We start from the raw sequence: 22,871 nt of genomic DNA on the forward strand, positions 1-22,871 counted from the left end.
TTTTTTTTTTCTTTAAGATACAAGATGTTAATATTTTTTTTTTTTTGAGACTAAAAAATACAAATATAAAAATTAGTTAAGACTTATTTATTATTTAATGTAAATTTCCCTTAAATCAAACGAGATGGAAAAAGAGTAAGATGTTGCATTACCATCTCATTGTTTCTATCTCGTTTTGCCTAATATTTTGCCAAATTTCAATTGTTTATAACTTAATAAATAAGATTTAAAAGATGCAAATATATTAATATCTTGTGTATTTTGTCAAAATGTATAATTTTAATTTGATCTTTTTAAACTTTGATTCAAAATCAATTTTTTATCTTAAAAAATTCTATGCTTCCTTTCTTTATTTATTTCTTTCATGTTGTGATAATTAATAAAATCAAAAAATATAACTACGCAATTATATTTTTATTAATTAAGTAAAAATTCATAGCATTATAATATTATCATAAGTTATTCATACAAATTATTCTTTATCTAATTATAAATTAAGATTTATTTTTTAATATTTCTTCTTTTTTTTTTTTATTTATAATATACAAATTGAGTTCTTTCGTATAATATGAAACAAATTTATTTATTTCAATCTCTGCCGTATGAGGAATAAAATCATCATTAATTTCAATCAAGCTTCTAAAGTGTATATTTATATTTCACATTCATTTTGTTTGTAGAACCACTTGATAATATTTGTACACAAATTTGTAATATGAATATATATGATCCTCTTTTTCCATGTTCCTATTTTTTTATTTTTTATAATTTTTCATTCTTTTCAAGTATCTTAATTAATTTATAAATATTTATCATATCACAAATTTTCTATTTTATTTGATATATATTGTGTACTATACTCAAATATTATATATGTCATAAAACTTATCAAATTAATCGTTACCCAAAAATCATCATCTAATTATCACGTCAAAAATTTACCTTTCGAATCCCAGCAACTTTCCATCTTATTTCAATTACCACCTGCCCACAATCACCCCGGCCCCATTATGCCCAATTAACATTCCACGCGCGTGCAAAAAACCATTCCAGCCAGAGGAAAGCATTCAAGAAGCGCAAGGGTTAAATCAATTCGCTCGATTCCCGTGGAACAATAAAATTTGTCGCGGTGTCGAATTTTAAAATTCAATTTTTCCTCTTCCCCCCGTTTTGAAGCACTCTGCAAAAACTGTCAGACCATGGAGAGCATGGAGAAAAGAGCATAGGAAGGGGGGAAAAAAAAAAGAACAAACTCCTCCTTTTCCTCAAAAAAAAAAAAAAAGGAAAATCCGAGAATAAGGAGAGGAAAAACGAAAGAGGAACAGGATCAAGAGTACACGCGCACCGAGCACCGAACCTTTGGGGATTTTGCCGGAAATATTTTCCGCCATTGGCATGCTATCCGCGATTATTCGTATATTTCGAAAGACCGGTACAAATTGTTCTCGCTTCCGGCTGCATATCTCTGTCCTCTTCGACCGTTTAAAATTCCAGCTGCGATTCAGCCTCGCCGCGATCCAGGATTTTGATTCTCGCCGTTCGACGTCGCTTAGCGTGCGAACCAATACTCTTGCGTGCGCGTGTATTTATTCTGGTGTACAGGATGTATCAGAAAATGGATGATTTTCATGTTACCAAAATCGTGATTGAGATGAAATTTTTTATTTAATGCGTCGATTGCAATTGTCTATTCATGAAAGTTTATTACTATATAATAGATCGTTTCAGTTATATTGCTTTGAGTCACATAAATATTCTGCTTTTTTTAAATGTTGAATTGATTGTATCTATAAATGAATTGCGGGACGAAAAGATTCTTTCATCTGTATATTGTAGAAAGAGTTTTGTTTTAAGCATTCAATAATTTTAAATCATTCTGAAGATTAATGTGATAAGAACTTTTGTTCGTATATGAAAATTTTACTTTTATGCAGATGAGCTTCTCTGGAGGATTAGTTGAAGCTTGAAGCCTAATCCCTTTATCCTTGTGCCATTCAATTTGTGGGTGCTCGACAACTTACTACTGCTCTATTTAGTTTTCTAACGGATTTTCTTGTAGCATGTACAATGTAGAGGAACGTGTTAGGTGTCTTAGATAAAAGATTCCTATTTCGAATGATAAATGCATTAGCATCAAAAGATCGAATTTTTATTATAAATATCTAGGATAAAAATAAAAAATGCAGATTAATCGAGAAAAACAAAAGGATCAAAGAGATCAAAATCATTAAAATATTAAATATTAGAAAGTTTATAAAATAGTGTTTCAAATAATTTATCGAATCTATATTAAAAATTGTATTAAAAATTAATTGAAAATAAAGCAAAATTTTTTTGAGAAAATTAAATTTAATACGTATATAGATATATACAGATAATTTGTTTCATTCACTTAATTTGCTTATCATTATTCTGTTTTTATGATATTAAAATTTTCAATGTTATAATATTTATTTAATATTATGATTATGATTCAGTTTAATATTATAACGTTAAATAATTTATTTAAAAAATATCAATAAAACAAATCCTCTTATTTTCAGTTAAAGAAAATAAAATTAGATATACAATCGCGATATTGCAACGAAAAAGTCACTCACATGTATCAAGTCTTAATGTTGATTTATATGTTGAAATTTAAGTTAAAAATTAATTCATTAAATTAATTAGACAATTATTGTAATTGCAAAATTTATAATATTTGATGTATTATTATAAATTTTTGAGAAAATATTTTATATGAGCATAAATTCCTTTTAATTGAACGAAAACGCGAAACACATTAGTCGATGAGAAAATTAGAATTCTCATTACATAAACAGCTATGAATCCGATTATGTGTTTATATTCCTCGACAAATTCACATAAATTGTTCTATTTTCGATTCATTTTCAAGTCAAGTATCCCCTCCTCTTCGATCGTATCACGATTTCAGAAACACCGTGTATTCTCTAAAGGAGGAGGTGTGCACCGTCGTCTCCACAGACCAGCGTGCACGATCATCGTTTGCTTCTCTTTTTTTTCTTCTCCCGTGTGTACTTACGTGATCGAATACGTAAGCAGCCGGCTTTCTCGTTCTTTTACCACGAATTCCCCGATCTCCCAACCTTCCACTCTGTTCACCCTTGCTGTTCCACCTGGTTCGATCCGCTCGATGGAAATCCAGATAGAATTCGAGTTATTTGCAGGGATATTTTAGCTCTGTCGTGGCGAGAGGATAACGTCTCGATCTGTGAGAGACTACTACTCGGCTTCCACGGCACGGCTTCGTCGTTTCCTTCTCGATTGGATTTCTGAGAAGATTCGGTGAAGAGTACGCGTGACGCTAATAACGATGTCGAGGAGCGTTGGAAGGGGTGGGTGATACGTTAATAGAAGCGTTTTTGAGTTTGTTTGGGAGGGGGATGACGATTTTCCAAGGTGGAGTATTAAGTGGTAGTGGAATTTGAGGATCAAGCAGAATGATTGAATTAGGAATTAGAGATGTTTTAAATTGTTATTGAACGGAGTAATGGTATTTGTGTCGTATAAAAATTTTTTCTTGGTCAAGATTCTTTTTGTTATAATAGTTATTTTTTTTAAATTAATTTTGGTAATTATATTGTCCATTTTCTATTGTTCTACAATAAAAACAATGCATTATATACAAAAATTTGTAATTTGAGTTTTTTTTCCATGTAAATAAAAATTTTATCATGCAATTTGCACTTTGTTCGATTATATTTTCCTATCTTTTAAATAATTTCATTGATTCCAGATTCAAAAAATAAAAAAAGATTCTTATCCTTTTTTGGCAAAATGCAATTTTTTTTTTAGCTAAATTATATGTATATTCAAATACTGATATAAATTCGAAATATCAATAAAAATCAATAATAATTCATAGTTTAGATCTACAAGTTATTTTTTTCATGCAACACTATTAAATAAATAAACAAATCTAATTTTTAATTTTTATATTCAAATTTCGACAATTCACATAAATATAATCTAAAAATTTTCATTTCTTATAAACAAACTATAATATAATTATAAATAATATTTCCATACTTTATTTCATCCGAGAAATAAATTCAAAACTTTTAAATTAACTATCGATGATTATTCAAATCCAAGACCGATGAAAGTAAGCATAATTCAAATACCCATCACGAAGAAAGGACGTTCGTGCACGCTTGACGAGCGCCGGTCGTGAAAATAGTTGAAGATAATTCATAAAATTGTCTCTACGTTCAAAGGATAAATACATATGGTCCACGGACAACTCGTCGAGTCGTTTAATTAAGTCTTCGTGGCGGAACAAGCTTAACGAATGTAAAAGACAGGGTAAATTCGTTCTGCCGTGAAGCGCCACGCGGTGGTACGTCTTCCTCGCGAGAGATGTAATTTAATCGCGCGATTAAAGCTCCGTGGGAGAAAGAGAGATCTACAAAAGTGATGTAGGCGTGGTGAGGAGTAGTAAACGTGCGAGGAGGAAAACGAGAGACGTGTCCCGACAAATAGAAATGGGACAACACAGAGCAATTCGTTTTTGAATCATACTTAAGATGTTTAGCTGTAAAACAATGGAGCGCGGCCATTTTCCTCGACGAGATAGCGATACTAGAAGGCGCCACCGTTTCTTACTTTCAAATGAATATTTGAATATTTGATGTGAGGAATTGAGAATCTTGATTTGCTTTTTTATATACTTATATTTTATACGAAGTAGTTTTTTTATAAGAATTTTTTCTATCACTTTATCTTTTTTTGTACGTTTTTTTTTTACTGATAAGCTTCTATTTATTTTTTTTTTAAATATTTTTGTTTATTTTCTTCTTCTTTTAGTTAAGTTTATTTTTTCCCTATTTCGTATATCTGATTTTTTTTTAAATTTTCCTTATGTTTGCTATTTATAATAATATTGTTACGATTTAATTTCATTGCTCGATGCATTCTTGAGTTGAAATATTATATTTTCTATAAATTGGAATTTTTGCTGTCTTATATAATAATATTGCTTTAAATAGTTAATCTTAAATAGTTAATCTTATTCTTTTTATTATTTCATTATTTTTTTATTGTATTATATTTCATTTTTCGAATTTTTCAGCTTTTTTTTGTCATTCTAATAATATAATACTAGTAACAATAAATTGATGAAAAAATAACGTAGATTTTATGAATGTAAAAATGAATCACTTTACTATAATGTAAATTAATATTTTCACTTTTTAAATTATTTAAATTTCATAAACATTTTAAAACTATTATTATATAGTCTATTAGTAAATATTTAAAATTATATTTTTCAAGATGCAAATTTATATATTGATAATTTTATTATTAACCATAGATAATATTATCTTGTAAATTCAAAATTCGATCAAAATCTAATAAATTGTATATCAATATATATATTTAAAACATTCATTTTAAAAACATAGCAAGTATATTTCTTAAAAATATTTATATTTAAATTTTTTTCAAATCCATAAAATATAAGCGATTAAAAACATCTAAGTAATTAATTTGTATTAATTTATAAGCTCAAACGAGAATAAATAAAATAATTTGTAAATATAGAATTTTACAAAATATTATCCTTATAAAATAAATTTATTAAAAAATATAATATATAATATCATTTATAATTGTTTTATCGAAATCAATTTTCTTTAATAATTAATAAAAATTTTATATTATGCTATATATTATTATATTTCTTTATTATTTAAGAAATTCTTTAAAACATTAATATCCTCAAAAATAAGATCGAAACTTTTTATCTTTTAATTTAATAAAAATTGTGGATCAAAAAATAGTATTCAATTTTATTCAAAATTTTATGTATTCTAATCAATCAAACTAAAATTATAAAGAGAAAATATGAAATGTCATTTAAAAATCATGGATATTTTCATAAAATAAACATTGCATAAAAATTTTATAACATTTTTACAAATCCATATCGAAATATTATACATCTCGAAAACATTTACATCTCGGAGTTAATTGCTATTTTATCTTATATTATTTTATCTCCAAACAATTTCCATTATGCAATTTCCAACTACCAATACCAAACTTCAACTTTCCATAACTTATTGAGAATTAATCTTTTCTCGACAATCTTCGCAGAAACAACACATACCTGATACACGTATTATCTCGTTAAACACGTTAATTTCGCTCATTTTCCCCCCCCCCCCCTTTTCTGTTTTAACGAGGTCTCGGATATAATAATGACGAAGCCATAATTGATAGCCACTTGAACTCGTTGGCCGTTTCACCGTTATCGGTTCGAATATTTTGTGGCTGGATAATTGAGTTTTTCGCGACGAGTTACGACGATGTTAAAGGCGTGAAAGCGGGTATGTAACATGAACAGTGATGGCCTGTTGCGTGTGTATCACTATGAAAACGGTCGTTCGCCGCTAGTTCGCGCCACTTCGTAAAACTGCGCCGAGCTAAAGCGGGCGTGTTACCGTGCTCGCGAAATTATCGCCTAGTCTGTTTGATGTTTTAAAAGTGTTCTTGTAAATCGTCGTGGTGACAGTTTGTTTCGAGACTGTGCTTTGAGGGCGACGAATGGATCTGGTAGGGGTTGTGTTGCATGAATTGTTGATGGTGATGAGCGGTATGGGCGTTAATGGGACGATTAAGCGCGATATTTCGGGATATGAACGAAAAGAAAGGAAAAGAGGGAGAGTGTTTTGTGTTTTAGAAACTTTTAAGGCAACTCGTTAACTTGTATTTTATATTATGTAAAATAAGACACGTAATTGGATTTACGTTTATTTATTTATTTCATAAATAATGATTTTAATAAAAAATATTTTAGATAAAAATTGATTTGTACACACAAGTTCTTTTGTCGTTTTTTTTTTATTCTTTTATGTAATAAATTTTAGATAATTTAAATTAAGTAATTTTAATTAGCAATGATAAAATAGTAATGTTCATTGTTCATATAAATTGATTAATATCTTTTATAGATCGAATAAAATATCTTCCTTTTGAAACCAATCCATTTTATTTAAAATATTTTTCGCTAAATCATTACTTTTAAAGTAATCATAATTCAAATTACATATTGTAGTTCTATTAATTTTATTTGGTTTTTATTGGATTTAATCAAAATATATTTTTTAAATAAAAGATATGTCAATATATTTATTAATTAAAAGAATCTTCATACAGCCAAATAGAAATATTGATTTGATTGTCATAAAATATCATAAATATTATGTTATTATATTATTTTAATATATTTGAAATAATTTTAGACAACTTTTTTAAATAACAATTATTGTTTAAAAAAATCTTGATTATCTTAAAATAATCATAAAATTTAATCTTCAAAACAAAAAATTCACAAATATTTATACATATGTATAATAAATTTCATACATCAAATAATATAATGTATATCTATATATATATCATTTCTTTCTTTTTTGTATATTCTTTTTTAATAATTTCGTATATTTTAAAAACATGATCAAATGAAATTCTGATTCATCTATCTATAATCGTATAAATATTACATGAGAGAGACTACGTCTCATCGAGTAAGATTAGAGCAAGATTCCAGAAAAGAAAAAACGAGCAATTTGTAGCGAGCTGAATAAAGGTTGATGCCGGTTATTTCCGATGAATCGGATATCGAATTGAAAAGAAGGAAGGCAGGATCGCAGAGTGGATTGGAACACTGTCGAATTTGCGAGAGATCCATGGGAAGCTTTTCAGATTTGCATACTGCCGAATTTTATTGAATACATTACTCAACGACGATCTCTTCAAACTTATTGAAAGCAAACGTTAGTATTAAAAAGATCGAAAGGATTTTATTAATAGCGGAGATATACGAGGATCATGTCCATATTTATCTCTCAAATAATCTGCTCTTTATATTCCATAATGGAATACTGCATATAACTTGAATTCTTCGATTGGCCATTAATCTTTAGGATAATCTGTTATACTAACATCTGCCATTTAATCGTTTATTTATTTCTTGAATAAATTCACCGATTAAATTCAAAAATTATAACAGATTCATGTATATCTATATATATCTTTATTTTTTTAATTCATTTTTATAAAAAAAAAAGAAAATGATTATTTATATTATTTATATTTTAATGATCTTGAATTATGTTGTTCTTATTTTAAACAATTTTTCTCCAGATATACTATAATCGCCGAGACTTTAATTTTCGCAAAAGGTAATAATTTTTTAATTTAATTATATGTTTAATTTAATTTTGGAATTTGGATTTGAGTTAAATTACTATATAAATATATACATGTATATTAATAACAATAAATATGTATATACACATATATTTTATATCTATATTTTTGCCTCAATATTTTTCAATTTAAAACTCGATATCTTATTTGTCACCGCAAGGTAGATCACGCGTGGATAGCCACATAATTGTTTCCAGTCACGATCGATTCTCTTAATGAAGTTCTATACGAAAACGATGGTAATGTATTTCCGCTGCAAGGCAAATTATATAACAATACATACGAAATTGAATTTCATTTGTGGTAATAAAATTAAGATATCATTTTACGAATAATAATTAAAAAAGGAAGAATCAAACGATAATTCATGTAATTGATAGAGAACTTTATGAGCTTTTATGAATTTTTAAATATAATCACTTTTATTTTTAAAAAATTTATTAATTTTATAATATTTCTTTCGAATCTAAATTTAAAAAATAATAATAATCAAAAAGAATATATATATGATCTCTTGATCATATCTCTTTAAATATTTCATTTGGTTTTGGGAAAAAATGTTTCCCAAGATAAAAATTGATACTTGTTGTGTATATATAAATATAGATTATAGATATAGATTATGTAAAATAAAAATGATGAAATAATAATCTTTTGTTGACAATAGAAAGCCATATGTATCGATTCATTATATTAAAAAATATATGATTCAACTGAAAAAAAGATATGTATCTATTATTTGAAAATAATACAACTGTTCAAGTTCGAAGACATATTTTATCCCAACAATAAGAATAAATACCAAATACATTGTCAACCAATCAAAAATTTCTCACTTGTAACATCGAGTTTCTTCTTAACTTTATTATCTATTCAAAATTAATCGTACAAATATCAATAATAATTCAATAGAATTTATAACAAAAATTATTCCACGCTAATATTACCCTTAATCCTAACAAAAATGATAACGCGTATGCACGATATATATATAACACCACACATTGACTAATACATCCGAATCATAACCATCTAAGACTCTCCCTCGGTCGGTGAACACTTAGGCAATTCGACGGCAGTTAAGCGCATCCGAATCAATAGCACTCGGGCATTATCTTTCCTCCTCATCCATGCGAGGCGAGCCGCAGGGTACGCCCCGATAATTATAATCAGTCAGAAGGGGTCTGGTCAGGGGTTGGCGTGGATCGTCGAGGTCACTCGAGGGCCGATGTAACGAGAGTGGGACAGAGAAATGTGGGGTAGGGGTGGATAGAGGTAGAGAGTGAGAGAGAGAGAGAGAGAGAGAGAGACAGAGAGAGAGAGAGAGAGCTCGTGTGTCGTCTCTCCTCTGCGACAGAGGGTGGACAGAGCATTTACATCATTTAATTTATGACCCTCTCCGCTGCACCGACAACAAGCGCGAGAAGGCCCCGCACTGCTTCGTGTGTAGGCGTAGGCGGGCGCGCGTACACTCGCGCACAGGGCAGAATAAATTTGCATATGGATGTAACGGGTGCAGCTGGGGAAAGAGAGAGACAAAGGGGGAAGAAGCAGACTGGAACACGGATGCTCCCTCCCTCGAAATCGAACTCGTCGTGGCGTTCTCCGGTTCTGGCTGGGCGGTGGGGGAGGGAGGAGGGGGGTGAGAACGATCTCGATGTCCCACGAATCGGACACTGGCGGCGGGATAATGCCGTGTTCGTTTCGACTGGTTGCGACTGCTCACGGCGAGATACAGAGAGGACGGTTGAATGCGGAATGATTAGGTGATTCGGTGGATATGGTTGGCGGAGGGGTGGGATTCGGGTGTTGTTGGTTGCGTAGATGGATATAGTGGCCGTGAGTGTTGGGGTAATTTGATCGATTTGTAGTGGCAAGTGCGAACGAATAGACCACGAGTTAATTATATAGTATCGATAGAATTGGAAAAATTATAATTATAAGAGGGGAGTGGGGTGAACTTGTTATTATTTGTTATTGCGAATTTGGGCATTGGAAAAGTTGAAAAAGTTGAAAAAGTAACTGAATCCTTGAATGACAGTTATTACATTTATTTGTACTCGATACTTACTCGATACTTTGAAGTTTAAAATTTTATCCACCTCTGCTGCGATCTCTACTCTCTTTATAAAAAAATTATAAGAATTTAGAAGAGAATAGGAACGAGCGTATATAAAAATCATTGATACTTTTTTTCTTTTAAATGGAATCATATCTTTTGTGTATTGATGTACAATGCACTTACTATATTTATTTATAATTTTATATAATTTCGTGAAATTTATCATATGAATAATAAAAACAAATTGAAGAAGAATATTTCGATAATCTTAGTTTAAGTTTGACGTAAACATATAAAATTCAAATATTTTTATTGTAATTTAAGAAAAATTACTTCAATGAATAACAAAAATTATTTAAAGAATTATTATAATACAGGATGCAGAATGATATATTCTTTAAATATGTAAATTATTATGTTATATAAAAAAACGTTTCATTTAAAAGTTGCATGATGCGAAAGGAGAATATAAATTGTATTATCAATCTTTTTGCAGAAAAAAGTAATTAATGAAATAAAATGAAATGAATAAAAAGAGGAAAAAAATGAAAAATAATTTTGTATTTTATCTAAATAATATCGTACATATTTGTTACAAAAAATTACAAAGAGATTTCATTCAGTCCCATATAATTTTATTACCCTGTGGCTGAACTTAATCATTCCGATAAACGTATTGAAATGAATTTCAAATTAAAAATTGATCACATCGCGTTTGTTTCAATTATCCTCATGCAAAAAAAAAAAAAAAAAGAATCATAATTTCATTGCGAGATTGAAAAAGGTAACGGTTCATTTAATGAAAAATCGATCATTAGTTTATTCGTAATTTTATCTTAATTATCCTTTCACATCCTCGCCATGCATTGGAATGAAGTTACAGAACTGTTCTCTCCGTCAATGTTAAACGACAAAACTGTTCCAAGCAATTAATTACTGTTTGAGTTGAGACGTTCGAAAGGGTAAACATCTATGCGCGTGTTAGCCGAAAAGATGCCAACCTTAAATCCAATTTGTTCGTGACTTCGCGAAGTTGCGGGTTGGATGTTAGCGCGCAGTAAAGTTGAAGTTGTCTCTCCGCCTCGTCTTGATATACCGTTCACGGCCAATCAAACTTTGAGCCTCGGTAATTCTCGAGCCAAATATTTCGCATGTATGTTCCTTCCGATGCCTAAAATTCTTTCTCGAATCATTGATTCTTCGAATATTTGGAATATTAATTGAAAGAAATTTTTAACATGTATTTATAAAATGTTCAAAAATCAATCAACAAATTTTTATGTAAAAATTTCTTTCTATAAAATGAATTATTAGAATAATCTCGTAAAAGTATTAAAATGTATTAGGATCGGCTGAAAAGTAATGAACTTTTTGTTTTTATTTTGAAAATGGAAATCGAATTATCGAAATATATTAATTAAAAAATATATTAATTGATATATTTTGACTTCATCGATCGATTGAATATCATTGAGTGTTTTCTTCAATTTTGAAAAGAAAAATTTAAATTGGAGATAGAAATTGGATGTCGAGTTTCAAACTCGTAAAAGCATCAAGAATTGTGCATTTCAAATTTCGCTCGAAATGATGTATCGAAACTGTGTAGAGCAAATTTATTTCATTAGTAAATTATTTACAAAGTGCTCGTGCAAAGATGTATCTTATTTTTAAGTAAATCACATCCTTATGAAAATCGCTTACATAGTTGACAACAGTAACTAGTAGTTTAATATTGATTTAATTGATTTGTTAATAGAAAATTTAAATAATAAATGGACTCTTGAATGATTAAAAATTATATTTTTAAATATAGAATTTTCTTCTTAAGATTTCACACTTTAAAAGTTCTAAATATGTAATTTTCAAAAATATTTCTAATTTTTTTCGTATTTAAAATATTTAATATTTAAGAAAGTATTAAATTTTTTAATTGTTTTACTTCATCAAAATATTATTATAAAGTAACAAAATTTAAAATATGGTTTTATATTATTTATACACATATAATGTTGCATACGAAATACTTATATTAAATAACAATTTCATTTTCAAAAATATAGTTCAATTTCAAATGAAGCTAAAATTATCTGCAAAAGTGAATAATTTACAAATAATTTAATATGACAAAAAAAGAAAAAGAAAAAAAGTAACTTCTAAAAGTATTTTTACCTCAAATATTATAAGGAGATAATTTAACACGATTAAAAAACTTCTCAAAATATTTTCATCCCAAACACTATTTTTACCCAAGACTGTATTAAATCCAAGAAGATTCATCCGGAGTCTTGAATTCAAGCAAAGTTAAAATTCAATAAGGTCGATTTTCACGCGCGGCGAACAGGTCTAATTAAACCGTCAACGAAGAAAGGGTTAAAATTCGTCCCATTTTATTCACGACGCGCCAGTTTGCTACCTTTGCCGAACGAAGACGTAATTCTTTTAATTACCGGTTAGCTTAAAATACAGCCCCTTTTAAAGGGCGTGAGAAAGAAAGGGACGTTGGCTGGTTACGCGACGACCACGACAACAGGGATAGGGAAAGAGCACTTTCGCGAGGCTTCAAATTAAAACGCGTAATTAAACGCCAGGCGAATTTCGTCTCGAAATTAATTTACGATTACCTTTCAACGTGTCCCTGTTCCGTCTTATCCCCTTTACCAGTCGAATTTTCGAAATTGATTTTTTTCTTTGTCAAGCAACGCTACGTGGTAATATACAACATCAATTTTGAGAAAGAAAACGGTTTGATATTTGGAAATAATATGTAATACGTTGATAGAAGGCTTTGATGTTCTCTTGTGCGATTTATTCTTTTGACAATAACGCTTGGTACGAAGTTTTAATTAAGAACATTGGCAACAAAGTTTTTTTTTTATTCTGGTAAATAATTGGCGTGATTTATAAGGATGAAGAGGAGTTTTAAGTACTTAGTCTTAATTGTGAATATTTAAAATTGTATCGAAAAAATATAGAATAAAAGGAAATAAAGAATTTTTTAAAATTTAATTCTAGTATTTTATCTTTTAATTATAATTAGAAACTACTTGTGTTATTAATATTCATTTAAAAATGGTAAATTAACTATCATATTTATATCAATAAACTTTGATTTAATTAATTTATATATAGTATACATTAATTATTAAATATCCTAGATTATAATATTATAGGATACATGACCCAATTATAATATCTTCTCTTAGTTATCGAATAATCAATTAATTTGCTAAAAATTAGAAAATAAAATATATGAAGCGATTAAATTATTATATTATTAAGATAAAGTTTAAATTTTTGTTTATATATTTTTCTTTAAAATATTATAGAAAATATTTGTTAGAAAATTTTATTTCGCATCAGTATTAATTATCTTTTACAAAAACTATTAGGAAATAGTGATTAATCAACGATTGAAATAAAAATTTCATTACTTTAAGAATAAGAAGTTACCAATGAGTAAAAGTATAAAGTTTCTACTTTACGAAAAATTAGAAATAGATAAATAAAATAATAATTTATTATCGAAAGAAAGATTTTATTTTATATTTTGATCAATATCAATTTCTTTTTGACAAATTATTCAGAAAATGATAATAATATTAAAAAATCTATAAAAATTAATATCCCATACTTTACCTAAATATTAATGCAAATAAGAATTAAAAACATCTTCAAATCCCAAAGAACTTTCAACTCATCTATAAATGAATTATCATAATTATTCCGTTTTAATCTAAATAACGATGCATATAATAAATCTATCTTGGAGATTTAACGTTGAAAAAAGCCTTCTCATTGCTCGATTTTCATCATCGAATTAAAAAACAAATATCGATTGATTATTAATTAGTACAATGCTCGTTTTTCTCGCCGCCTTATCATTTTTAATATCTCTCCTTCACCGTTCTTTATTTTCTATATTCTCGCCGCCGTTCGATAATCGTCGACAATCGAATAAAAACGAGTCATTTATACCAATCGATAACATGTATTATCAATGGAATTCGAGAAAAAAAAACCGAACGAGGAAAAACTAATTATCCTAAATAATATTCTAAAATAATATTCTAACGATATGATGGAACATATTATCGGAATAAATTTCTGTTGCAGAATGTCAAAAGGCAGCACAGATTCCGATTTGCTATGGCTCGCTTAGTGAAGCCTAAGATCCCACCGTCCGAGCCGCCCCTCATCTCTCCATGGCAGCCACGGTAAGTAAATTGACGCTAAAACAATGTTAAACCATAGACGCTTCGTTGCTCCTTATGCAATGCTATGCCAACACCCTGTCCCTCGACAAGTTTCCGTCTTGATCTTAATAAGTGGACGACAGTGAAATTAGTTTCGTTAGCATGGAACCTCGCGTGTCCTACGTGGGTCTCTTCCGTTTTCGGTTAACGGCCGTTCCTTTACCCGCGTTTACCCTCGTCAACGATTTTCTCCTCTCGGATTTTTATATCAAAGTTATCACTTTGTTCACGAATATACCGCATCGCAACTTGTTTTTCATGCTGGTCGCAGAGAAAGATTGCTTCTGCGGATTTTCAACGAAGTTCAATAATAACGTTTATTATGTTATATTCAATTGATTTGTATGTAATGAATATTTATGGATAACAGATAAATAGTATGAGTATGGTATAATTATAAAAAGTTGTAATTATAAAAGGTGTAATTATAAAAAGTTTGATGGGAATATAATTTATCTATTTCGTATGCAATACTTATAGTTGTGTCTAAATTTGTTAATTGAGGAAGGTGACTTAAGTCGTTTGGTATGTAGTATTTGATTTATTTAAAGATCTTTTATTTCCTAATACGTTGTTTTGTATTTAAAATAGCAAAGATTAAATTAGATCGAATTAAATTTAATTCATTCTTGTTGATTTTTAATTTCTCAAGCGTTTGATATAAATCAATTGAACAATTTAAGAAACAATTATTCGTGTATTTATCAATTTTGCAAAACAAAATATTTCTTCGATTTTGATCATGTACAAATCGTATCATTTTTCATGATAGAATTCAAAAAAAGATAGTATATATCACGAAATTTCATTTTAATAATTCAATTAATTTTATTAATTAACAAAAGAAAAATTTATAAGAGAATATTTTTTTTATTATATCTAGAATGCAATTTATTAATACTATCAATTGAAAATCTATAATATCATGATTAGAACTTTGATTTAATTACATTTGATGAAAATACATCATCATTGATCGATTTCGAGCATTGTCGCTTATCCCTCTGGAGAATAACCCTTTCTCGATCTCGAGCCTCATCGGTCACTAGGCCTTCGAGGAAAGGCTTGTTTGTAAGCATGCACGAGCACTAGCCGTGTTACGATAGAGATAGAGATACCTCGTTCTCTCTTCACGATGGACAGAGTCCAGAGTTTTAGACCGCCCCTTCCGGATATTCGTTCCTCGTATATCTCCACCCAGGACGGCCACGTACTACGTGTCACTCTGGATCAAACGGTCGTTGAGAACTACGTACACACATAGGTGCACGTTATCTTTTAGTAATTGCAAAATGTGGAATTCATTTTAATAAAATGATAAAATGATTTTTTTATAAGTAAGAGATTTTACAATTCAATACACCATCGATTATACGAATCCATATTCTCATGAATCATTGTTTGATTTGAGGATTGAATAAAAGGATTAAATAAAAATAAAAGATTGAATAAAATTTGTTTACTTTTGAACGTTTTGAATGCTTCAAAAATTTTATTTATTATTCGTGATTTTTAATAGCGATCAAAAGTTACATTCTATGGTAATAAAATTTGATTAAAGAATTCTTGATAAAACGATCAAATTCATCATTTAATTTAAAAATTATTGTTCTCATTATAACTTTTTTTCAATAATTTACAACAATTTAATTTATATTTTTAATAAATAATTTTACTGTTTAGAAATAATTTTGGATAAAACAATTTGAATTATAGATTTCTTTGAACTATAATTAATATATATATAATAAAAATAAGGATTAAAAGATATAGAAAGATATGTTAAAATTTTCAATATTAAAAAATATTAATTTCAATATTAAAATATGTTAAAAAGACAAAAAATAAAATTTTGAAGTTCTTTAAAAATTAATTTTACAATTTTAATTTTATAATAAATATAATTTTTTTACATACGAAGATAAGAAGATTAAGGAAGAGTAAAAAATTAAAAAAATTAAAAAAAGATTAAAGATTTTTTCATTATTAGAAAATAATTATACAATTCTGAGTTTTATAATATTCATATATATATATTTATCATTGATTTATCTAAATGATTATATTATTCAACATTTTTCTAAAAAAAAATGAATACTATTAAAATAATTTTTGAAAATTGAAATTATATTTTTCAAAATTAAAAAATATCTTTAAAACATGAAGCTTCTATAAATTAAAAAAATACAAACAAATAATTTATTCCAATATCATTTGTAGAAATCATGATGTAATCGAAAAATCCCGATCGAACAAACAAAAACCTATATCTAAAATCAAATATATTTTTAACAAATAAACGAATCGATAATATTAGACAAAAATATTTTAATAAAAAGTATCATGAAATGAATCTTTACTCAATGTCCACTTCATATTAAACTTACATATTAATTTATCCATGCCTAGTCACGTCTTTCGTTGATCTTCTTCACTTGCCAACAACTTCTTTCGTTCATCATCATCGAGACATGGAATAATGTCTCGATCAATCTCGAACCACAGTAATCGGAGAATACACAATACACGGTGAACATTCAAAGAGTGAACATTATCCGCGAGGGAGCTAATTGGACGGCTAAAGAGCCCCGCACGAGTATCCATTTTGATGGTTGGCGGCCAACGCCACCCGACTTATCCCTTTGCTGGCTCTCGCACGTGTTCCATCGATGTATTGGTCGACCGTTTATCGCTGGTCGATAACACGCGACACGCACCTGCGCCAGAATTCTCTGAGACGCAGCAGTGGACGAGGTCGCTGTCGGTTCCCTCATGACATTAAGAACTCGTTAAGGGGGTGGCCGTTCGACGTGGAAGCAACGCTTGTGACGTGTAAGGAAAGGGAAACACTGTGGAAGTGGTTAGGGCTGTTTGTTAAGTATGTGTTTGTTGGTACTTTTGGATGACTTTTCTGGTAGATACAGGTGGTTGTTGTTTTCCAGGGTGGTTGATGTATGGGTACTTGAGCCACAGTACTTCTGCGTTTCTCTGATTATTTGGGGATTGTTTTGTGACTGGTTGCCGAGTTATACCGTGATTGGAGTTCCCTAGTTAAATATGAGGGGGAAAATTAGTTTTGTGAGAGGGGTAGGGGGTATCAAGGTCTGGTTGAAATCGACTTAAGCTCGGGCGCGAGATCTAGATTCTGCTGGGATTTGGCGGAATCTCTTCCTCGTGTCTGATCGGTTTAACCTATTTTCCGGATACTTCCTCGAGTTTACAGCGTGTTTAAAATTGATTGGAGAACAGATTCATCAATTCTAGGAAATAAGTATTCGAGATATTATTATTGGATATTAATTACAACATATTTTAATTCTAGTGATAATACGAAATAATAGAAGGTGATTTTGATTATATATCATGTGGAACATTAAACGTAAGAGTATGTTGTATACATAAAGTGTATGTAATGTAAGTAAGTAGTATAAATTAGTATAAGTCAGACATGCTTGATTCGTTACTTTTACGCGAATATGATGTTTATTCGTACAACTTTTATTTGAAAATTGTTATTCTTATGTTAAAAAATTTAGGCTGTTCCTTCAAAATATAATTTTTGTATTGTGTTCAAAGAAATGAAAATATAAATAATAAATTTTTTTCAAATCAAATAAAATAATTTCTACTTGTACATTATTCATTATTTTATTGCATATAAAAAATATGAAAGTAAAAAATGAAATCATATAGAACTTTTTAAAATCAAAAATTTTTTAATTACTAATAATTTTATATATATTTAATAATCAATTTTTTCAAATTTTTTTCTTGAAAATCTATCATATAAAATGAATGTTTATTTTAAATATCTCCATATTTAAAGTAATTGCAATTAAAAATAATAAATGAATTCAATATATAATGCATACAATTAATAATTACTTATAATTTTTAATATTACACAATTTGTTAATAATATTGTATTGTATAATATAAAATTGTTTACAAATTAAGATACATAAGAAATAAATTGTATTTTTAAATAATAAAACTTCCTATAGAATTCTTACTTTGATTAAAAACAAAAATTAATTAAAAAAATATATTTTCTTACACGATAAGCACTTATAGGATTAATAAATTTTCATTTCAATCTTTAACGAATTTTTCAAATTTGAAATACAAATTTTCATAAAATAATAATGAAAACAATTCTGAAATCTAAATTTTTATCGGCTCTACATCTTTGTATCAACGATCCAGCAAAAGCTCATGAAGCTTTTCTTAAATATATTTATTATTCTTAATAACTATATTTAACAACTAAAAAAAAACGGACAGAACTTAAGATTTTTGTTGAAGAAAATTTTAAATCATGATATGAATTTTTCCGAAGAAAAACTTCCAATATTCGTAATAATAGTTTCACGACCGCACGCTTAAGCCAACGATTACCACGAAAGATATAAAAGCAAGTCAAGTTGAGTCAAGGTGACGAAAATGAAGGAAGCCGAATCCATATCTTCCATCGTCTTTCCTGTTCACGCGGAGTAACGCCTGTCTCGTCGGAGACGTGCTTCCAATTGCAAGGTAAACCAAACCTGACGTTTCCATGCCGCTGCTTTTCATTAAGAAGCCAAACTGCAACCACACGTAACAGACTAGCCGCGTTTAACATTCAGCTCCGCTCCTGTTCGCAAACCGCCTCCCTAAGCGGCAGCTTTTCACCCTTCTATCAACCTTCTGCCAACCTCCCATCCATAATAAAATATTACGCACGTCGATTATATGCGTAATTGCCGGCCTAGTCTGTGGAAATATGTTCCATCAATTTCTCGATCGATTACGTTGCATGATGGTAATTACTAATTTGTATTTTTGCTGATACCGATAGGGGAATAGAATATTCAGAAAATTGCTTTATAACGGTATGGCAACAAAATATGTAACATATGTATATATTGCTATATAAGTTATTTAAAATGTGATTCGATATTTTGGAATAAAATTAATATTTTAGTTTGGAAACACATTATATAATTTCATTGGTAATTTGAATTTTATCGTTAAAGAATTTTGATATGATTCAAGTAAATATTAAATTTAATAAATAATTTAACGAAAATGTGCGTGTTGAGTTTGAATTATTGAATTTAAAGTTCATTGTTTAATTTTATTGATAAAATAAGTTTTATTGTTTCAAATTATGCATTTAAAAGTAGCAGTTTTTGATATGCTTTATAAATAATTGTCGAGTCCAATAAATACATAATTAAAGAGAATATTCAAAGTAAATAATATACATTATATTATCAAATTTACCATAAAAATTTGTAATTCTTATTCATAAATTTTATTATAATTCTAGAAGTATTTCTACATAATTATCGATTATTTTATTGCTTCATAAACAAAAATATTTCTTTTCCATTCTTATTATTCACGTTAAAATTCGCATTTTATTTCATTTCTTTCTTTTTCATTTCACGTGATATTTCTTCAATTTTCAGTTTTACTATTTTCACTTTCTGAAATATTTTTCTTTCCTGAATTCAATTTCATATAATGGTTGAATGATGCTGTCAAATTTTTCTTTTTTAAACGAGTTATTAATTTCATAATTTTTCCGTCTAATCAAGATAAGCGGCGAAGCAACAATTGTATTTTTTTTCTTTACTTCTTTTTTATTATTAAGACCGGTCGAAAAATCCTTGATCCTTTTCTCTTGCTTAATTTACAGCATCTGAACGTTATAATACATCAAAGTGAATCAATTAATTAAGACATGAATATTTCTTTCATAAATCTTGTAATTATTGCTTGTAATCTTGAACATCCATTTATTTTATCTATATATATATTGCATGTTCAAATTTTTCAATTTATCACGAATCATCGTTAATTAAAAATCATCGAATTTTACCAGCTTGTTTATTTAATAATTTTCAATTGAAGATTAAATACATCCTCTTTGAAGAATGTTGTATCGAATTAAAAGTTAAAATGTTGAAGTTATGCAAAAAAAGCAATTATCCATTATTTCTTATAATGATATAATATTAAATTAATATAAATCATACAAATATATTATTATAAATAATTTAATATAAATAAATTTAAAAAAATAATTAAATAATAATATTATTGTAATTATTGTTTACTTAATAATTAAAATAATAATAATAATAAATAAAAATAAATAAATAATAATAATAAATAAATATATATTTAATGAATGAAAATAAAATATTGTTATTACGAGCATTTAATATTGACCACAATGTGATCAACACAAACATGGCACTAATAAGATAGTCTTCGTCAACAATATCGAAGATATCAAGTTAACAAGAGTCATTTCCTGAACGTATATACTTCACTTTATATATATAAAATTATATATAAGTATAAATATTATCAATATTATTAATAAATACTGTAAATGATTATAAAATAAAATAAAGATATGGAGAGAAAAATTTTGCATAATAATATCAGATATATCTAGATAAGACGAAGAAGAAATTATTTAAAATGAAATATTGTCAATAGCTATATATCATCATTTTTCATTATTTTTTTTAACCGAAAAAAAATAATGTATTTTAGAGAAATAAATAAGTGAGAAATAAAACTTTATTCGAATCTATAATAACATCAATGATACAAAGATAATAATAAAAAATACTTTATCGAATGATAATCAAAATAATCCCAATAATGATTGCAATTTATTATTCCACTTTTAAAACAACTAACATGCACTCTTCGAATACTTCTAAATTTGAAATCTTTAATTCTTTTGAGATCTTTTTTATTATTTTTTATTATTTATTTTTAAAAGAAGATTTTAAAATTACTTCTTTATAATTCCAATTTTAATTATAAAGCTTTAATGAAAATTAATTATATTATATTTTTCTGTTAATCTTGTATAATTATGTATATACTACAATTAGAAATATATATATATAATGAATAATATTTACAATGAAGGAAATATTTATATAATAATAGGATTAATATATTATATTATCAACATTAATAATAATAAATATAAAGAAATAAATATTGATTAGAATATTAAATTAAATTAAATTATATATTTTGTTTTGTTTCAATTCAAAATTTAAGAAAAAAAGATTTCACGAATATAGAATTAGTAGAATACTTATATAATTATCTCTAAAATTATCATAAAATCGAGATAAATATAATACATAATTTAATATAAAAAATATAATACATAAAACTCGATTTTCTATTTTTCAGTTTCTTTTATAGTTACAAGTACCTTAATATGATATATATATACATATATCATCATATCAAAAAGACAAAAAGTCTAATACTCTAAGAAATAACTTCAATAAATGTAAAAAAAAAAAATCAAAATTCCAATTTTAAAAGATTTCTCCTATAAAAATCAGAAAATCCTAACTTTCTTTTTTTGCTACGATCTTCACATTATTTCCAAAATATTTGTTTACTTAATCTAAAATAATTTATTTTATGAAAATGAAACGTGCACTTCGCGTAATTAATTCGATCCCCATTTGATGAATTCGTAATTTTCTCTGCTATGATCCTCATATGATTTCCAAAATATTCGTCTATTCATTCCCTAAAACTTAAAATCGCCCGCTTAATATCGTGCACTCCGCGTAATTGAAATTAATTCGATCCCCACGATGATTTCATTTTTCTTTTCTCTCTCTCTCTCCCGCTCTCTCTCTCTCTCTCTCTCTCTCTCTCTACCCTGGCTTTCTTTCCCCCTGTTTTCCGTCGAGCGTGCACTCGGTTTCAAGTTCGTACTTTCGAGCCAATCCAAGAGCGGTCTAGAGTTCTCAGACCCGTAAATCCTTTAAGTGTCTCCCCGCTTTTACCACTCAACCCTTGGAGTGTAGATAACAGAGTGAGGAGGAGTAAAGCGAAGTACTTACTTGTGCAGTTGTGCCATTTTTCTTTGCGCGGCGGCTGCCGTTGCGCGCCATTTTTTATGCGCATCTCTCGCGAACAATTTACCAACCAACCATGGTTGAAATAAATATTCTTTGACACGCGATGCAACCATTGGTTACCATTGTATATCCATTCCGTTCACCGTCAAAATGAAATTTTCCTTTTCCGAATTATCACGTTTCGACGAAGAAATCGCCGCTAATAATCGAGAGTAGAGAGCATGGAGAAAATCCGCGAAAATTTTCTGCAACGTTGGAGGATTAGTTCTCTTTGTATTTTTTATTCCACAATTTTTTTTATCGATCGATGGACGTTCGTAATTTTATTAATGGATTAATCCTTGCGATTGAAAGATATTGTCGTGAAAATCGTGATTCATGAAATTGATCGTTAAACGGGAAAATGAGATGAGG

General features: G+C 28.0%; 1 long non-coding RNA gene across 1 annotated transcript in view; it reads left to right on the plus strand.

Annotated features, from left to right (window-relative positions):
* Positions 1 to 22,871, plus strand: part of LOC122720280 — a 202,123-nt gene that overhangs the window by 160,740 nt on the left and 18,512 nt on the right. The window contains exon 3 of the long non-coding RNA XR_006347739.1: positions 14,414 to 14,514. This is a non-coding gene — a long non-coding RNA (uncharacterized LOC122720280). The remainder of the gene's footprint in view (positions 1 to 14,413; positions 14,515 to 22,871) is intronic.

The sequence above is a fragment of the Apis laboriosa genome, unplaced genomic scaffold (assembly GCF_014066325.1).
Source record: "Apis laboriosa isolate Shangri-la unplaced genomic scaffold, ASM1406632v1 scaffold122_cov146, whole genome shotgun sequence".
Classification (NCBI taxonomy): Eukaryota; Metazoa; Arthropoda; class Insecta; order Hymenoptera; family Apidae; genus Apis; species Apis laboriosa.